This window comes from Hermetia illucens, chromosome 5, assembly GCF_905115235.1.
Source record: "Hermetia illucens chromosome 5, iHerIll2.2.curated.20191125, whole genome shotgun sequence".
Taxonomy (NCBI): Eukaryota; Metazoa; Arthropoda; class Insecta; order Diptera; family Stratiomyidae; genus Hermetia; species Hermetia illucens.
In genome coordinates, this window is record NC_051853.1 from 45,160,737 (window position 1) to 45,178,983 (window position 18,247).

Consider the following 18,247-nt stretch of genomic DNA (forward strand, 5'->3'; position numbering starts at 1 on the left):
TCGGAGACTGTAGCAGCGATTGACACCAAATTTGGTGGAAAGGTGGGAACTGTGAACGCTCTCACATAAAGTGGGTTACATCCTGTTACGTCGAATTTAAAGGGAGGTCCCTGTACATGCAAAAGGGGGAAATGTTTTTCACCGAATATAGTCATGTGTGGTATCAGATGAAAGGTCTCGGTTAGTACTTTCCGAAGATGGTCTTAGTTTTGACGTTCGTTGGAAATCCGGGGAGTGCGGGAGGTTGAAAGTGGCCATTCTCAGAAACTGCCCAACCGAAAAATCCGAAAAAATCAAAAGACTACCACCATATGATGGCTAGCCACAGCCACGTCATCAGCATAAGCTTGAGCGTGTATTGGCAAATTTTGTAGTTCGCATAGTAGTTAGTCGATCAGCATACTCCACAGAAGTGGCGAAAACACACCTCCTTGGGAGCAGCACTTCGTTGCGATCGACACCCACCTCAGCGCACAGCAATCTCTGCGTTAGCATAGCATGGATCCACTTAATTAAAACATCATCAACACCATGCTCTCTGGCGGCATCACAAAATTTTTGAAAAGGCGCACCGTCAAAAGCCCCTTCAATGTCCACGAACACCCCCATCGCGTACTCACCATTCACAGTTGCATCCGCTATCTTTGTGACCAAAGAATGAAGAGCGCACTCGTCGTGTTTCCATGTCAATCAATATTCGGAAGTAGCACGCGTGGAAAGAGGCCAACAACTTCATTAGTGCCCAAAACCCACCACGGCCGACAAATCGGTCCCCCTGGGACGACGTGGCGTAGAATAATGGAGGAAGAATGCAATTATTAGGAACCGATAACCATGGCAAGTAGGTATTGTTGATTCTGCCCCACATAGGGATTTATGGCAATCATATATAATAAGTTACTTTATACACGAAATTCTACGTACTTAACCAACTCAGACTATCCCTAATTGACTTTTGTCAACTACCATATCACATGAGAATGTGGTTAATAATGACCATGTATTTCCGCCCTTATTGAAATGCAACCCCGCAGAAATGTCCATTGAAGGACGGGGATTTTTGACACTTGTAAATTTTTTAAATATTCTAATTCTAAGTAATCCCATATTAAATCACTTATGTACTTACCCCCTCTAAATAGCCATTCTGAAATCACATAAGACAAAATAACTATAATAATATAAACAAGCGGTCCTTATGTGAACTAAATTTAAATGGCTTTCTTTATTCTTATAATATTTCACTCAAATTATGCCCATGTCTTCAACGTATGAAGAACTGTCATTGTCTTAAATATATTCAAAATAACACTAAATTATCGTTTACATAAATAGTTTTTCATAATATAATTTTGAGAATATTTTACAATAACTTAAGTGAAATTTATTTAATATCAATTTACTTTGTACATCAAAATACCGCATTGGGACAGAAAAGATGTTGAGCGAGCTCACTCTAAAATACTGTGTAATGTATGGCATAAACTCAAATATCAAATATTTTTATTTTATTTTTAATTCTTTTATTTCGTCTATCGTGACTCATGTTCATCTTAAAATATATCCATCGGCATTAGAAATTTCCATAATAGTTCTCTCATATTCTGCTTTAAATACAATAATCTATATTTTTGCTTTTACATTAAAAAGAGCCGACGGTTTGAAATAGTATTTTTTTTTTCTGTAATTTTTTTTTTATTTCTTGTAGTTTTATAAAAGAGCAACGTAAGAATTCTTGAAAATGAACTTGCTTGCAATTAATCTCTGAGTGTCTGGCTGTGTGAGTGCTAGTCTCACACATTCTTTTAAAATAGTGGATATCCTTTAAATGCGACAATCTTAATTATACTTATCTTCTTGCTAATACTTTTGGGATTTACATACAAGTTTTTTTTTATTTGACGCATTTCTCCTGAAACGAGTTACATCCTTTTTCGCCATCTTAATAGTTATGTGTAAATATGTATATTTTTAACTACTAATTTTTACTCTACAACACTGGAACGATTAAGAGAAAATAGAGAAAATGTATATTATCGTAGAAATCTAATTTATGAATAGTTTTTTTCTCCTTATTTGGTTAAAGTTAAAACTTTCCTTTCAAGATTTTTCTACTTCTTGAAATTTAAAATAAGTTAAAATACATTCCATTATTTTGTATATTTATATAAGTGGTTTATTTATAGGTTAAAGTGAAAGTAATATGTTTCAGACACACACAATCAAACTTACAGTAATATTTTTGTATTTATATAGTTTTATTTTTTTATTTTTGTTTTCTACTCTGTGCGGTCATGAAAAACTCAAATACATGAAAGGACAAATACTACGCGGTTGCTTTATAATATTTATGCCTGAAAGGATGAATCTATGCGCCCTTTCCAGCACTTGATGCAAATTTCCTACAAAATGGGTGTTGGTGACTTAGATTTCATAGATAACAGTAAAAACATTTATATTGCAATCGTCCTGCTGTTTATTCATTGTTACAATTAATCACTTTTATATTTATCTTAGTCTAAAAACATCAGAGGTTGATGAGTTCTATTTTCGATACATTTCTATTGCTCTTCAAAGTGACCTGGTTACTGTGTGTATATGATTATGTGGTTTCTGTAAAATAGTTTATTGTATCCACTTGAAATTGCTGGTAAAGTTTTCAAATGTTTGTGATTTTTTTTATTTTTTAATCTAAACCCCGCGTACAAGGGGTACGCAAGCATATATTTGTTGCTCATATATTGAGCCATAAACGAATTACCTCTAATTTTGCCAATAATTACAAATTTTCAATCTGATCCTATCAGAAGTTTCATACACCCGAAAGTTAGGTATAAAGTGCTGCACTCAATTATGAGCCCTGAAAGAAATAGCCAAAAGATTAGTATGGGCAGGAACAGGAGTTACCTTAATTAGTAAGTAGGTAGGAAGCACTCTGTTACCAGAGATTCACCTCATATGGCGGAATTTAAACGTGTTAAATTGAAGTTTTCGAAAAGATAAACCTGAAATTTAATACATCCCCCAAATGCAAACAAAGATTTCCAACTCTCCGTAATAAAAAACATGTAATCTATAGCAACTTTGGCTTATTAAAAATCATTGATAACCGATGATTGATTTTAAAGCCAATATTAGAATTCCTCTGGTACTCATCATGAAAATACTCATTCTAAAGCCAGCAGTAGTGTGGCGCAGCGGGAAATAAATTTCGGATGTTGTTAATTCGATTGACAGTTGCCACCACCGGTGTTCTCCGTGGCGGAGTAGGCCTGAATTTGGACGCAAAAATAATGGAAGTTAGGAAATTAGATTTGACATTTTCAATGAAAAGGTTCTAATATTGATGCAATGTTAAAAATAAAAGTGTATATCTATGTCTTTGCACTTTCTTCTAACATTCTCGCGGTACTTCAGTATTCGAAAGTACATTCGTTAATTACCACGTAAAGTGAATCTAGAGCAATCAGGTCGTATCAGACCAAAGTAGCACTAGTATATCGCATTTCAGATTTAGGATCAATGCTGGTTTTGAAAGCCAAGATCCGAGTTTTATTTTCACATCTTAGACGTCATCGTAATTCAAACAATCATAACTTTTCCTTAATCAAAATAACAATGGTCATTCGGACGATAGCTGTGCGTCTTTAAAAATTTTCATTTCACATCACTATATGACATTTATTCCAATACTTCCAATCCTATCAGTTATCATCACGTTTGTCATTCAATCCTGTTCATTTTCATGCTACCTCAATATTTGGAAATTGTGTAAATATTTTATCAAAATTCGAAGATGCGTCCTCAATGACGACAGCAACCTATTAAAATACCTAAGATAATCGAATAACCTTTCAAAAGTGGACAGAAGTTGGCCATAACACCTAACATTCGACCAGTCATCAGCTATACAACTGTTCTTAGATTCACAAATCCACTTTCCAATAAACAGCACCAGTGAACTCCATTTCGAAAAATGAGGAGGAAGAAAACTATACACAGAAAGTCGAATTTCCTTTCCAGGGTTCGAAATTTTATGCTGTAGGCGCTATGGAGATTCCGACACACCAGATATATAAAGGTCACCAGTCAGCTTGAATCAGTCAATCAAGGAGGCCGCCCTGATCTTAGTTGAAAAACAAAGAAGAAATCAGTCTTGGAGTTCCATTACCCGTCACCACCAGAATCGGCTTTATCAGGCACCTATCGCGATATTCAGTCGCCCGTAACAGTGACTTCACCAGAGATGTTATTGCGTTTAGTGATAATTTGTGATAATCTTTATCGGTGGTCAAAGAGTAGTATAGGTGCCAGGGCGAAAGGTGGATTGGTATCCACGATGGAGCATAAAACCTGGGAAACGCCTTCTAAACCAACACCAACAGCTCTACTACCAAACCCTATCTCCACCTCCATGTATCCCTATCTTCCCGCTGGGAGGTCTTTCTTAACGAAAAGCTGCAAACAGAGAAAGATGAAGGCGAGTCTCCCGCACCTAAAAACGGGACAAATTGCACTAAGTGGTCCTCCAGGTTGGAGATTGTGTAGGGCTAACAATCCTACACGGAAAACCGAAGTTACGATGTCACAACAGGAGCCTCGGACTGGACGGATAACACAACGATGAACCCGGCATCGACAAAGGAATAACCATCTGCGCATTTTCTCATGAAACGTGCACTCCCTGTACAGAGAAGGCGCTGCCAAGCAGCTAGCCGATACCTTGTCCCAATACAGGGCTGATGTAAAAGCATTACAGGAGATGCATTAGACCCGGTCCCTGGTATCATGAAGAAGAGTCGCTACACCATATATTATAGCGGCCATCCAGTAAACCATGTGCTCGGAATAGGTTTCTTAGTCAGCCAAAAAAGAAACCTGCTGTTATCGGCTTTGAAAACATAAGCGAACGACTATGCACTCTGCGCTTGCAAGGCAAAGTTAGAAATATAATATATACATATAATATAATTAACGTCCACGCCCCTGCAGAGGAGACTGGAGAGTCGGAGAAGGATACCTTCTACGAGGCAGTAGAACAAACCCTCGAAGCCTGTCCCAGATATGATATCAAAATCATGCTTGGGGATTTTAACAGCCAAGTAGGGAAGGAGCCCGTAATCAGGCGATACGTTGGCTCCCATAACTTGCACGAAAACAAATGATAACGGACTGCGGATTATTCAATTAGCAGGGTCACACGAAATGGTTGTTGGAAGTACCTGGTTTGCGCGGAAAGCGGTCCACAAACATACGTGGGCCTCTCCAGACGGGACCACTTCCAAGTAAATTGACCACGTGTTGATCGAACGCCGCCAACTCTCAGCCTTGATGAATGTCAGTACATATAAGGGGGACCAATATAGACTCGGATCACTATCTCGTTGGCATGGTGCTTCGAGCTCAAATAATAACACCACCCAGAATCCCCTCTAACAATCAGGTGAGAGTTAACACTGAAGCCATCTACAACACAACCCTCCGCGATACCTATAAGAGGGAAATGGATGCCGCAGTAACCGCAGTCAACAGAGATCCTGAACATGAAGCATCAACAAATGATCTTCACAATCACCTGAAGAACGTTATCATAAATACGGCCACAAACATACTTGGCCCCAGCCGCAAAAAGAGTCGGAACGGCTGGTTTGACGATGAATGTAAGCTAGCTACAGAACGGAAGAATGCCGCATACCGAGTAATGTTGCATTCTCAAAGAACGCGGGCACGCGCAGAGACTAATCACGAACTCCGGCGAGCGGAGAAGCGACTTCACAGACGGAAGAAGGAAGCCTGGGAGAACCAACAAGTCTGTGGACTCGAAAAGTACAGGGAGCAACCACACCAGGCGCGGAAGTTGTACCAACAAGCCAGCAGGATGAAGCCTTACACACCTCGATGCTCATCCTGCGAGACAAAGAGGGAAATATGATTTCCGAGAGAATGAGCATATTGGAGCGATTGGGTTGAGTACTTTGATGAGCTACTGAAAAACCAGAACATCGGCGAGTTGGAGATCCCGCCAACTGAAGGCGACGGACAAATACTGTCACCACCAAGCATAGAAGAAACAGCCCGTGCAATTCATCGGCTTAAAAATCATAAGTCGCCAGGAGCCGATGGAATTACACCCGAATTGGTTAAATATGTTGACTATATTGGGACTATATCATGGGAAGAACGACCCGAGACGTAGAAATTGCCTTCATCCAGATCGAGCAGGCGGCGATTGGCGCGAGATCTTAGACTGCACATCAATGAAGACAAGACAAAGTATAAGGTGGCAACGTCAGCACCAAAAACCGACCAACCAACAACATCAAACCGTACTGGTCAAACGGGAAGAATAAAGATAGGAGACTACAACTTTGGCAACCAACAGCCTATTTCAGCTTACAGCTTTCAGCTACTGTTACGCTCGAAACGTCTCACCGTAGGGTCAAAGCTCTTACTGTACAAGACTATGATCTTGCTAGTCCTCATGTATTCCTTGGAAACCTGGGTTCTTAGCAAGAAAACTTACGAAGTCTTGGTCGCGTTCGAGAGAAGAATCCTCCGAAGAAGTTTTGGCCCCCTACATGAGGATGGACGATTCCGTAGCCTACATATCGACGAAATCGATGAGCGATACCATGACCGTCAAGTTGTGGATAAAATCCGGCTCAATAGGTTACAGTGGGCGGGTCACTTGATCCGTATGGATGAGGATGATCCAGTCCGGAAAGTCTATAAGGGCAATATCTATGGTAGAAAAAGAAGACGAGACAGACCCTGCCTGAGATGAAGCGATGGCGTAGGTCATGACGCCAGGCAGCTTTTAGGGATATCGAATTAGTTGACCTAGGCACAAAACCGGAATGTCTAGAGTTGCTTATTAAGGCAGGTCTAGACCGAATACTGGTCTTCGCGCCGTTGATGATGATGATGAAAAAGGAGACCTCGGAGAAATTTTCCAATCTGTAAAGACGGAATTAGTATGGAGAAGAATGAATTATTGTTGTTGAATATAATTAAATTCAAAAAGTTAATAGGCTAGACATATAAAAGGGATGGATGACAGAAAAAAAGATAAACGCCCACAACGTGGGCAATCACGGAAGCTTTGAAAGGGGCCAATAAACGGTGATAGCAAATCAGTTCCGTAAATTTGAAAGCTGGATGACATTGTCTATGGACCGAGAAGAATGGAAGCAAAGTATAAAGTAGTTGAACAAGAAGATAATCAATATCAAACAATATTTTGACCGTGGTACGCCAAAGCTAAAAAAGTATGCAACAAAAGAACCTGTCATCTTTCAAACCTCGTTCACTCGATATGTAAATATAGAAAGGTCTACCCCACAACAGTCCTACAACAGTCTTGGAATCTTAGTCAGCATTTTCCCATTGAGAACAGTTTGTTGGCTATAAGTGGGAGGCCAGCCTCTGAAGTTCGCCTCGATGCCTCGATTTCGATCACTTTGCAGCGGCATGCACTAGCGAGTACGATAGTTCGAGAAGGTGCAGGAAGTGTGGTGAAGACGGCCACCTTATCAAAGACTGCACTGGAGATCCACGATGCATGTTGTGCAAAGAGAGAACGGGAGTAGATGACCGGCACGTTGCAGGTGGTGACAAGTGCCCGGCATATAGGAAAGAGCTGAATCGTAAGACTAAATGAGGTTGATACAAATCAACCTCAACCATTGTGAGGCAGCTCAAGACTTGCTCTCGCAAACCATTCGAGAGTCGAATGTGGACATGGCGATAATATGTGAACCATACTGAAATTACGTTAGTGCTGCGTGGCTGAAAGACTCATTTCTGAAACGCAGCGATATGGACATGTGGACGGCAAGCCATTCAAGAAACAATGGCATTTCCGGGAGCCGGCTTTGTACAGGCGAAAGTCAATGGCATCCATATCTATAGCTGCTATGCTCCTCCTAGTGCAACATTAGCGCCATATGAGGAGATACTAAACGGTTTTGTGTTGGACGCTAGAGGCCACAGCCCCAAAATCATTGCCGGCGATTTCAACGCGTGGGCTTTAGACTGGGGAAGTCGAGTGACGTACACCAGGGGCCAAATCTTACTTGAAACCTTCGCAGAGCTGGACATCGTACTCGCCAACGTTAGATGCGTGCCTACCTTCCGAGTCAAAGGACTAGGCTCAATGGTCGATCTAATCTACCTCAGTGCCGCGTTGGCGAGAGGGATGGTCTCACGGATGAGTGGGCACTATACCCACAGTGACCATCAGGCCATCTTTCTCGACATCAGGAACGGGGGAGTCAGCATCAAAAGCGAGGAGGAACTACGGCAGATCTGTGGACGAATTAGACGGAATTCCGAACAAAGCCATGAAGTTGGCTGCTAACATCAGGCCCGCATGGTTCATAAGTACATTTGAATCATGCATGGTTGAAGGAGTGTTTCCCGCTCAGTGGAAGAGGCAGAGGTCGGTCCTGCTACCGAAACCCCAAAAACCACCTGGCGCACCCTCTTCATATCTCCCTGTCTGTTAGACACTATGGGAGAGGTGTTGGAGAGGGTGATATACAACAGGCTGCTTCCGTTCGTCGAGCTAGCGGGTGGTCTTTTGGAGTGGCAGTATTGATTTCGTAGAGTGCGATCCACGGTTGATGCCATTACAACGGTCGTGGACCCATGGGGGGAGGAAACCCAGGCAGGTCAGGGGTGAAGGCAGGACTCAGGAAGTCCGCCATTAGCTATGCTAGTGCGGTCAAGGATCTGTGAAGCATTGGCCGCTAGAAGATGCTGCGCGGTGGTAACGCTGGATGTCAGAAATGTCTTTAACTCAGCCGGAAGATAAGACGGAGGCGGTTCTTATTACGAATTGCAGGAAAAACAACACTGTCAAAGTCTGCATTGGTAGTAACGAGGTCATTTCAAAATCGATCATTAGATACCTGAGGGTAATGATCGATGCCAAGTTGAGCTTCACCTGGACTATACTCACAAAAAGGCAACAAAAGCTAGTTCATCTCTAGCAAGGATGACGCCAAATATTGGAGGGCCAAGATCTAGTCGCCGGCTGCTTATCACGGGGATGGTGAAATCCATCCTGCTATACGCGTCTCCTGTCGGTGCATGCGCACTGGATAACACAGCGAAACAGAGAAGGGAAGAAGTTCGGCATACCAGCCAATCGCGCTGAGAGTGTGCGAATGAGGGACACTGTCTCTACCGGAGTAGGAGGGTGAATCCCGCCGAAGTGACTCCGGACCCCCAAAAAGCCACTAGGGAGGAGCTGTACAGGTGATAGCAGCAACGGTGGGATAATTCCGAAAAGGGCCACTGGACCCATACACTGATCCCGTATATTGAGAGATGGGTCGAGCGCAAGCATTGAGAATTAAATTACCACCTAACGCAGTTCCTTACCGAACACGGTGGATACAGGAAGTACTTGCATCGCTTCGGATTGGAAGAGTCTCCAGACTATCCCGAATGCGCCGCTACACCCGAGGACCCGGAGCATGTTATGTTCCATTATTCGAAATTCGCGAATGAAAGGAGGTTAAATGATGCCCTCGACGCAATTTTCGGACCCCATAATTTCGTAGAGGAGATGCTGAGGCAGCAAACTCTAGTGCGATAAGCAGAACAGTAACTGCGATACAGGCGAAGCTGAAGGAACTGGAGCGAGCTCGGAAAGCGTGACGGACGCGTGACTTAGTTGCGCTGGTGTAAACCAGAGCCCTCCTCGCGAAGTAATACTTCACGGTGGTCCGGCGAGGATATGGGCAGAGAAGTGAAGGGGGTTTTAGTGGGTGAGAATCCCACACATTACTGCATCCTGGCGCAGCAGAGTCTTTTTAAAATTTCCACCTCCGCTCATTGAAGTATAGCCCATAAACTAGGATTATCTTGTTAAAGGTTTTGTTCGTGAATTTTTAAGTTTTATTGCGATTAGGATAAGTCATCTTTATCCTAGGTTGCGGACCGTAGAAATGTGTTGTGAATAAGTCGATAAAATTTCAAAGATATTCGTTGTCGAGGAGTCTTCAAGAAAACGCTGCAACGACTTGGCTATTTAAGGTTGTAATTTCCGAATGACTTCAAAAGGTCGCTAATCGTGACAACATCTAGTTCCAACAAGATGAAAAACAACGTTCATTGAGGAGATTTCAATAGGTGTTGTTCCTCTTTTCCATAGGAGTGTCATTTCAAGACTCAGAAACGCTTCATTCAACCAAATGCAATTGCTTAATTACTCAAGGAAAACAAAATATGTGCATCCGAAATGAAATATATTTACAATACTTTAAAAAACAATGAAAAATATAATTTCACTAAAAGGAAAAGAAAAAACACAGTAAAACACGAGCAAAATAAACAAAAATTTATCTGAAACTTATAAAAGAGAACTTAAAATGCTACATACAGAAGAAAGTAATAATAATTTTCGACATAATGCATTTAATTGTTTTCTTCCTTAATTAAAAATTATATATAAAACACGTGTAAATTTATCTAAAATAAAAATATTCTGTTCTGTTTACAAATGTAGAAATCCTAACAGGTAAATTTATTGTAAATAAACTATTTTAAATATTTCCTTTAATTTCGTTTTAAATAATGAAATTTTAAATGAACACATCATACAAACAATACTAGCTGCCTGAAACGACTGGATCTATATTTTTTTTATTTATTTATAAGTTTATTATGAGATATATATGTATAAATATAAAGAAGCAGCTATTGTTTTGTTCTTATTAAAAATTTCAAATCTATTTTACCTAAATGAAATTTATTTTCTACAAAATTCCTTAAAATTAAATTTATTTAAACAAAATAGGAAGAATTCACTTCCTTTATTTTTATATAAAAAAAAGTTTCAAATGTTATTATTTTCGAGTCGGTGAGGTTTACTGGAGCTCGAAATATTTATTTATTCTTTCTATGGGAGTTCGAACCCCTGTTTTTCTATTGATTTTTTCATGAGATCAAACTGCCTTTAATTTATTAGTAAATAATGGATTTGTCACTTTATGGACACTTCAAATTCATCTAAATTATTTTCGTCCTGCTTTTTTCTGAAAACGACGCATTGTAATTCGGAATCAAACAAGAATAAAAGCAGGCAAATGAAGTGGTGGTAGAATTAGTGCTCGTTTGTTCTGGAAATGCCCTAAATAAAAAAATTGTGAAGGACCATAACACACTTTCTATTCATTTAATAGTGAGAAATATCTCTGAGAATTGTCTAGATTTGGTATTCAATATATCATTTTCATAGAAAACAATAATTCTATTCCATTTCGGATGTGGAAGAGTTCAGCGGACGACGACACCTGTCCCCAAACACTTCGACTGCTGTGATGACATCTTCTTGCTCTTACACCAAATCTTTGTGGAGTATACGACATTCTAAAGCCTATTTTGTATTATTTTTTTCTTTATTTAATTTCCACTGAGACTGTGTTTCAGCTTCAATATTGTCACTACTCAATGCTTTGCAAGCGATAAACCCACCATTGGTGGACAGCACAAAGCCAACCACACATATCTATGTGGAACGGGCATTCAAACCTGGAGGGCCGAAACTGAAATCGTTACGCTAAACCACCTCGGTCATCCCATCCCATCACCCTCTCATCGAATCAAAGACCCCTGGATCTGGGGTAGGAGGCAAAAGAAGTCAGACTAAAGATACATTCCAAGAAAGCCAAATAATCTAACAGTTCATTGCATTCTTCCTTTTTTTGCAGTAATTAAATCTGAAAGAGCAGCTATTGCAATGTCAGCGCCTAGTTTAGGTTTTTCCGCGCCAATGTTTTTGCATGATACTTTATGGGAGGGAGGGAGGGAATAGAAATTAATCGCCACTATCACTGAAAAGCTCCTAGCTTTCGTCAACTCGGGCCGGCATCATATTCAACGAAAAACTACATCGGCATGAGGGGTAGATACCCGTCAACAGTTTGATTAGAAAGCGGAAGTGATAGTGGATAAATCACACATTGAGGAATAGTGGCAGTTCTGTTGCTGATCATACTATGTAATGGAATCTATCCCAGAATGGCCAACAATTGAGTCGCATAGAACTACATGCCACGAGCAGCAAAATAGAAGAGTGCAAGCAAAAATTCTGAGGAAAGCTGAAACACATCACATCACCAGAAATCGCTAGAAACCGCCAAAAATGGAGCGTAGATGCGCTTTGGTTGCCTTCTGCACTGCTTAATCTATGATGTTGTGAACTGAATTCCCTCCAAAAAAACTAAAGAATCATGTCAGTGTTCTGTCAAATAGCGGAACAATTTTGAAATCATTTTCAATGAATATTGCAGTTAACTCAATTATTACAGTGGGACAGTGATATGCCCCAGATTAGAGTAAATTCACGTAAAAAATAGAAATTAGGCTTAATAGACCTTTATTAAAAGTAACAAGATTTCTACTAAACTTTTCAGTCTCGTGCGATAGGTGAACTGCAGTAAGGGTATGCACTGTTTCCTAAGCGCATAAAACATGTAATATTTACGCAATTTTGCACGAAATCTAAAAAGCCCATGTTTCTGACTATCAAAACCCAGTAAGTGCCCTTACTCTACTTTCCACTAAGCAAATTTTTATTTCGTGGAAAAAAAAGGCATCAACTGCAATTAAGATGATTGTCATTCCTCATAGTCATTCCTCATGCAACACGGTCTCAGATTGAATTTAAACAAAACTGAATTTTTGACGACCGATCCCCATGAAACAGGCACAATCACTGTCAGCGGCAGTGATCTGCCCAGATCTGAGCGATTTAAATACCTCGGGTCAACGCTATCAGCCAATGGAGAGCTGCGTTATGAAATTGCTTCACGCATTAACGCAACCTGGATGAAGTGGCGTTCCACAACTGGTGTCCTTTGTGATCGACGTATCAACGAACGTCTCAAATCTAAAATTTACCGCAATGTTGTCCGTCCAGTCGCTCTCTATGGTTCTGAGTGTTGGCCGACCATAAAAGACAATGAACGGCGTCTCGCGGTAATGGAGACGAAGATGCTACGTTGGACTAGTGGCGTCACACGTTTAGATCACATCCGAAATGAGGATATCCGCGATCGTTATGGGGTTGCACCGATCGTGGAAAAGTTGCGAGAGAGGCGTCTTCGATGGTATGGTCACGCAATTCGTGCAAACGAGAATTCACTTGCAAAGATTGGTCTGAACGTCGAAGTCGATGGTAAACGACCAAAAGGCAGACCTAAGCAACGGTGGCTTGATACGCTCGATGGGGATTTGAAAGCCTCGAGATTGCACCCAGATCAGGCATTCGATAGAGCCAAATGGCGAAGCCGATCACGACGAGCCGACCCCGCTTGTGAACGGGACAAAGGCTGAAGAAAAAGAAGAAGTCATTCCTCATAGTCAGCTCATAAAGGCACAAGTAATGCAAAAATCTATTAAGTCCACTCCAGTAACAACCAAACTCCAACATTAACGTTATTGGAACAGATGTTGCCTTTTTTTCTGTGTTGAATCAAACTGCAGCATCGTTTGTTTTTGATTAAGAGAAAAAATAAATCTGATGATTTCGAACTTTGACTAGTCACCAATGTGAGTAGCCGAAGGAAAAGAATACTGGAAACGTATTCTAATAGCAAAGGGCTCGCCTTACCTACCCCCTTACTAGATTTGAAAAGTAAAATATTCATATCAAAGCTCTAAATCTCTTCACGCTTTTTCTCACCAAGATTATCAACATCATGCTTAACACCCAAATTGTTCGCCCAGCACATTTCAATTAACAGCTCTTCTACTTCAGATGAAGCAAACATTTCTCTCATCAGATGCGTATCACATGATGACAGCAACAGGCTCAATAAAAAGTGGAAACATGAGCTTATTGACGATATACCAAACCTAGAGTCAGCAATAATAGAGACCCGTAAAGCGGTGCCTCCTCTTCAAGTGAATACTGCTTCGCCGCAAGAGGAAACGCTTGACAATCCGAATGATGTGCTACCGATTCCAGGGGTGAAACGAAGAAATAAAGGATCATGGGCAAAATGCCTGTATGTTCATCACTAGGCTTCTAAGAACAGCTCTCTATATTTAGACAATTAAGGCACGATCTACAGAACGGAAGCTTTAAAAACCTCTGCAAGGTAGCTGACATAAACCCCTGGGGCACAGGCCACAAAGTGGTGATGTGTAAAATAAAGATGAAGAAGACACCTCAGATTATCTGACCAATAATGTTGAGATTGTGATTGAAGCAATCGCAGTAACCAATTCAGAGATGATGATTACCGAAGAAGAATTAATCAAAGTGCATGAGAAAATAAGCGACAAGAAAACGCCGGGACCCGATGGCATTCTGAAGATACCAGTGAAAGTTGCCATCCTCACGAGACCAGACATGTTTATTTAAATCATGCAAACGTGCCTTGACGAAGGGATGTTCCCTAAACGAAGCAGTAACGTTTGGTTTTATCACCAAAAACAAAAACAAACGATCCAGAGATCCGTCCTAATATCGTCTAATATGCCCCAATAGGAAAAATTCTAAAGGGAATAATTGCCAACAGATTGCTGGAGGCAGTTGGAAACAAAAGAGGCGTATCTGAAAATCAGTAGGTTCAGAAAAAGCCCTTTCACTTTCGATGCAATAAAAGTGGCGGTAAGCATTGCAACTGCTAGCATAGAAGGCAAGGTTGGCGTTGGAGATCGGAAGAGAACTATGTGGTGGCCACGCTGATGTGAAGAATGCCTTCGACTTGGCAAACTAGTCGCCAATCAAAAGGTCACTCATCAGGATGAATACTCCGCGCTAACTGAAAAACATAGTGACTAGCTACTTTATCGATTGAAAACTAAAATACGACACCAATGAAAGCACAAATTATTACCTTGCGCTCACAGACGCCCTCAGAGATCGCTGCTAGGGTCACTTTTGTGGAAAACCGTGTAGATTACCCTAGAGAAACCTCGCTAACGCTATTGCCGTGATTGTAATGGGAAATCACATCCACAAGATCGTGTGAAACCAACCAACGCAAGCCAAGATGAGAAGAAGAAGATATTCAACGTAAATCGCTAATGAAATTGAGAATGTTTACCCTATCGCGATTCCATTGAACTCGAAATAAAGCCAAGAGAGGAATGGACATGCACTAAAATTCGGGAAAAATATAGACATCGCTATTCGACAAAGATATTTTTATTTGACCTTAGCCATGAGGCCGAGTAACAATATCTCCACCAAGGGTGGCCCCAAGGCTGTCCAAGAAAGAAGGAAAGAGCTACTATAATGTGAATGATCATATAGGCGTGTCAGAGAGTATGTGGATTGAATCTAGCTTCGTGCTGATAAAATTAGATCAAGGTAACAAATGACTCGGAACAGAGTTTCCGGCAATTTACCTTTCGCTATCGATCATTCAGTGAACGATAACGAAGATCCTCAAATTGCTCGCTTCCTCCAACTTGAGCGAACTTTTCAGTAATGTCATGCTCTGGAGAGCACTCTTCTTCCTCTAGCAGCACTTTAATTTTGTATTCTGGCCAGACTTGCATTAATAAATGCGAATTCGACTTCAGATTGATGTTTGAAGCTTGACAACTTAAATAAGGATGCTTTCTTTAAGTATAGTTGCACAATCTGGAAGAAACTTCCTAATAGTCACATTGTGTTTGTCAACGATAATAAGTGGGACCTGACAAAGTAGTAAAAACAGTTCTTCAATATTCAGAGCCACATTGTTTAAGCACAGGGCCAATCATAAAGTCAGTTGAGTTTCGACTGACAGGCAACAAACGTCTAATCAGATCAACCATATCACGGTCAACAGCAAATGTAGTTCTGGATATGCGCAACAAAAGGGTCGCTGACATAAGCCTCGAAAGTGATCACCACTTAATGGCCGCTTGTTTCCTGGGTCGCCATCAAAAGTGCTTTTATCTCTGACATAAATCAAGTTGTTGGTCACGGAAACGTGAATCGGCAGACATAAAGAGTTGAAAGCTTTGATATTCCCTGAGGGTGCGATAGTCGCACGATAGAGATTCGATACAAGGAAAAGCCCGGAAATAAATTACGTGAAAGCATTGGACAAGAAAGACAATCAACCGGAAAAAACCGATAAAGATCTCCTGAACACCTCAAAATCTAACCGGCAAAAAGCATAAGAATTTCTAGAAAATGAAAGTAATGAGCTTCCTTACGAAGCAGGTCTTAACTAATGGAACAATCGTTATTACCTTCCACAAAAAAGATTTTTATCTGCAATTGCATATATAGGAGTCATTCAATAATTAAAGAGACAAATTGGTCTGGAGAAACAATGGTTGGCAAAACAAGTTTGTTAAATTTAAGAATTTAAAAGGCCATCATTGCGATGAGTCTTGGATCAACATTGTCAAAATTTTAGTTAAACATTGGGTAATCAACTCCAAAATCCCACATTTTTTTCAACAACGCTCTATGATTCGTTTCTTCTTGCTGAAGAAAAAAAGAAATGAAAAATGCTCTAGAATGGCTAAAATCAATGGTAAAAGTTTTATGAACAGTGAAAATTTTTACAAATGAGTAGAATAGTGCAAATGTGATCGAGGCTCAGTGACTGACAAACACCGTTCTAGCCAGCTCCTTCACTCGGAATTGGATTTGACGGCACTATTTGTGTTAATAGCCGTGTCACAGTGGAAATTATTGCAGAAAAAGTTCAAGTTATTTAATCCAAAGGACAAAGCATAGAGTTTAAACGCACCAACTGACTTGTCAGAGAAAAGTTCAAAACCAAAGCAGGAAAAATCATGCTGTAGGACCCTGAAGGTACGATTTTTGTGATTATCTCGAAGAAGCTCATACAATAAACAACCAATACTATCCAGATATGCGTTTAGACAAAGTGAAGTCAGTTATGAGAAAGAAACATCGTAGATCTCAAAGCAGAAGTGTGCTGCTCAACTAACCGATGATACCCTTACCCAAAAGAGCTGGCAGCTACTGCCTCATCCCCCTTACCGCCACAATTTTGTACCACGTCATTTCCATTCGAAGAAATTAAAAAGTAACGAGGATGTCAAAAAATTTATGCAAAAATTGGCTCAAACGCCAAGATAAAGAGTTCTTTGCATCCGGTATAAAAAAGATAGTGATTCGTAGGGATTAAGAGTGAAAAGTGGGAAAAGCTTTAATAATAATAATCGTTGGCACAACAATCCATATTGGATCAGGGCCTTGAAGTGTGTTAGAGCACTTCATTCAAGACCGTAACGGTACACTAGGAGGCAATGTGGTCAGCATTGCGCTCGCCCGAGATTATTACCCTGATTTGACTCAGGTACTCATTCACAGCTGAGTCGACTGGTATCCGACGTCAAATCACGATGCAAACTCCACTGCCACCAGTGAGATTTGAACCGCGACCTTCCGTATGACAGCCTAGTGCTCTAACCACTGAGCTATCCGGACACCTTTACTTTACTTTATTAAAATAAACGGTTTTCTCTCGAGACAAGTGTGTCTCCTTTATTATTGAATGGCCCTCGTATCTGGAAATATTAAAATACCATTTCAATAAATGTGGAGGAGGAAGATAGAAAGAACTGCAACTTCCGCGTCTACAACCCAGCACTTGTGCAGATATACTGCCGCAACTAGCTAACCTCCCCACTTTAAATTATAGTTAGAACTGCTTTCAAGACTTGTATAGCGTGCGATTTGTACCACTCTTTTCAGAAATGAGATAAAATCAATAAAACAAAATGATAAAAGTGTTGTTATGTAAACCTATTTCACTCTAAAGTGATTTGACTAAAATGGATTGAGTAGATTTCCTCATGTCATAAAATTTAAGATGCAATTCGTAATATAGTTCCTTTACTGATAATGATGATGATGATGATACCGTGAGTATTCATACGCCACACAAAAAAAAAGGTGAAAAAAATTCCTTCCGTCAACAATATCCCCTCCGCTTTTTTACCCAATTCTTATCACCAACGCACATATGAAACTTAACGTGCACCTCAGATACCTGCAGACGCTCAAATTCCGCCCAATCGATAATTAATACTATTCAGTCCTTCGCGACAGAAAAATCAATTCTAATTAATATACAATAGACTCCCCTACTGATTTCCATGCAGCTACGAAACGTAGCTGACAGATACTACTAACTTCCCTTATACAATAGCAATCACACAATAGGTTTCAAACTCCTTCCTTTCTGAAAGGCATACCTGGACAACTGATTGATAAAGTGAGGACCAGTTTCTGCTCTAAAACCTGCTG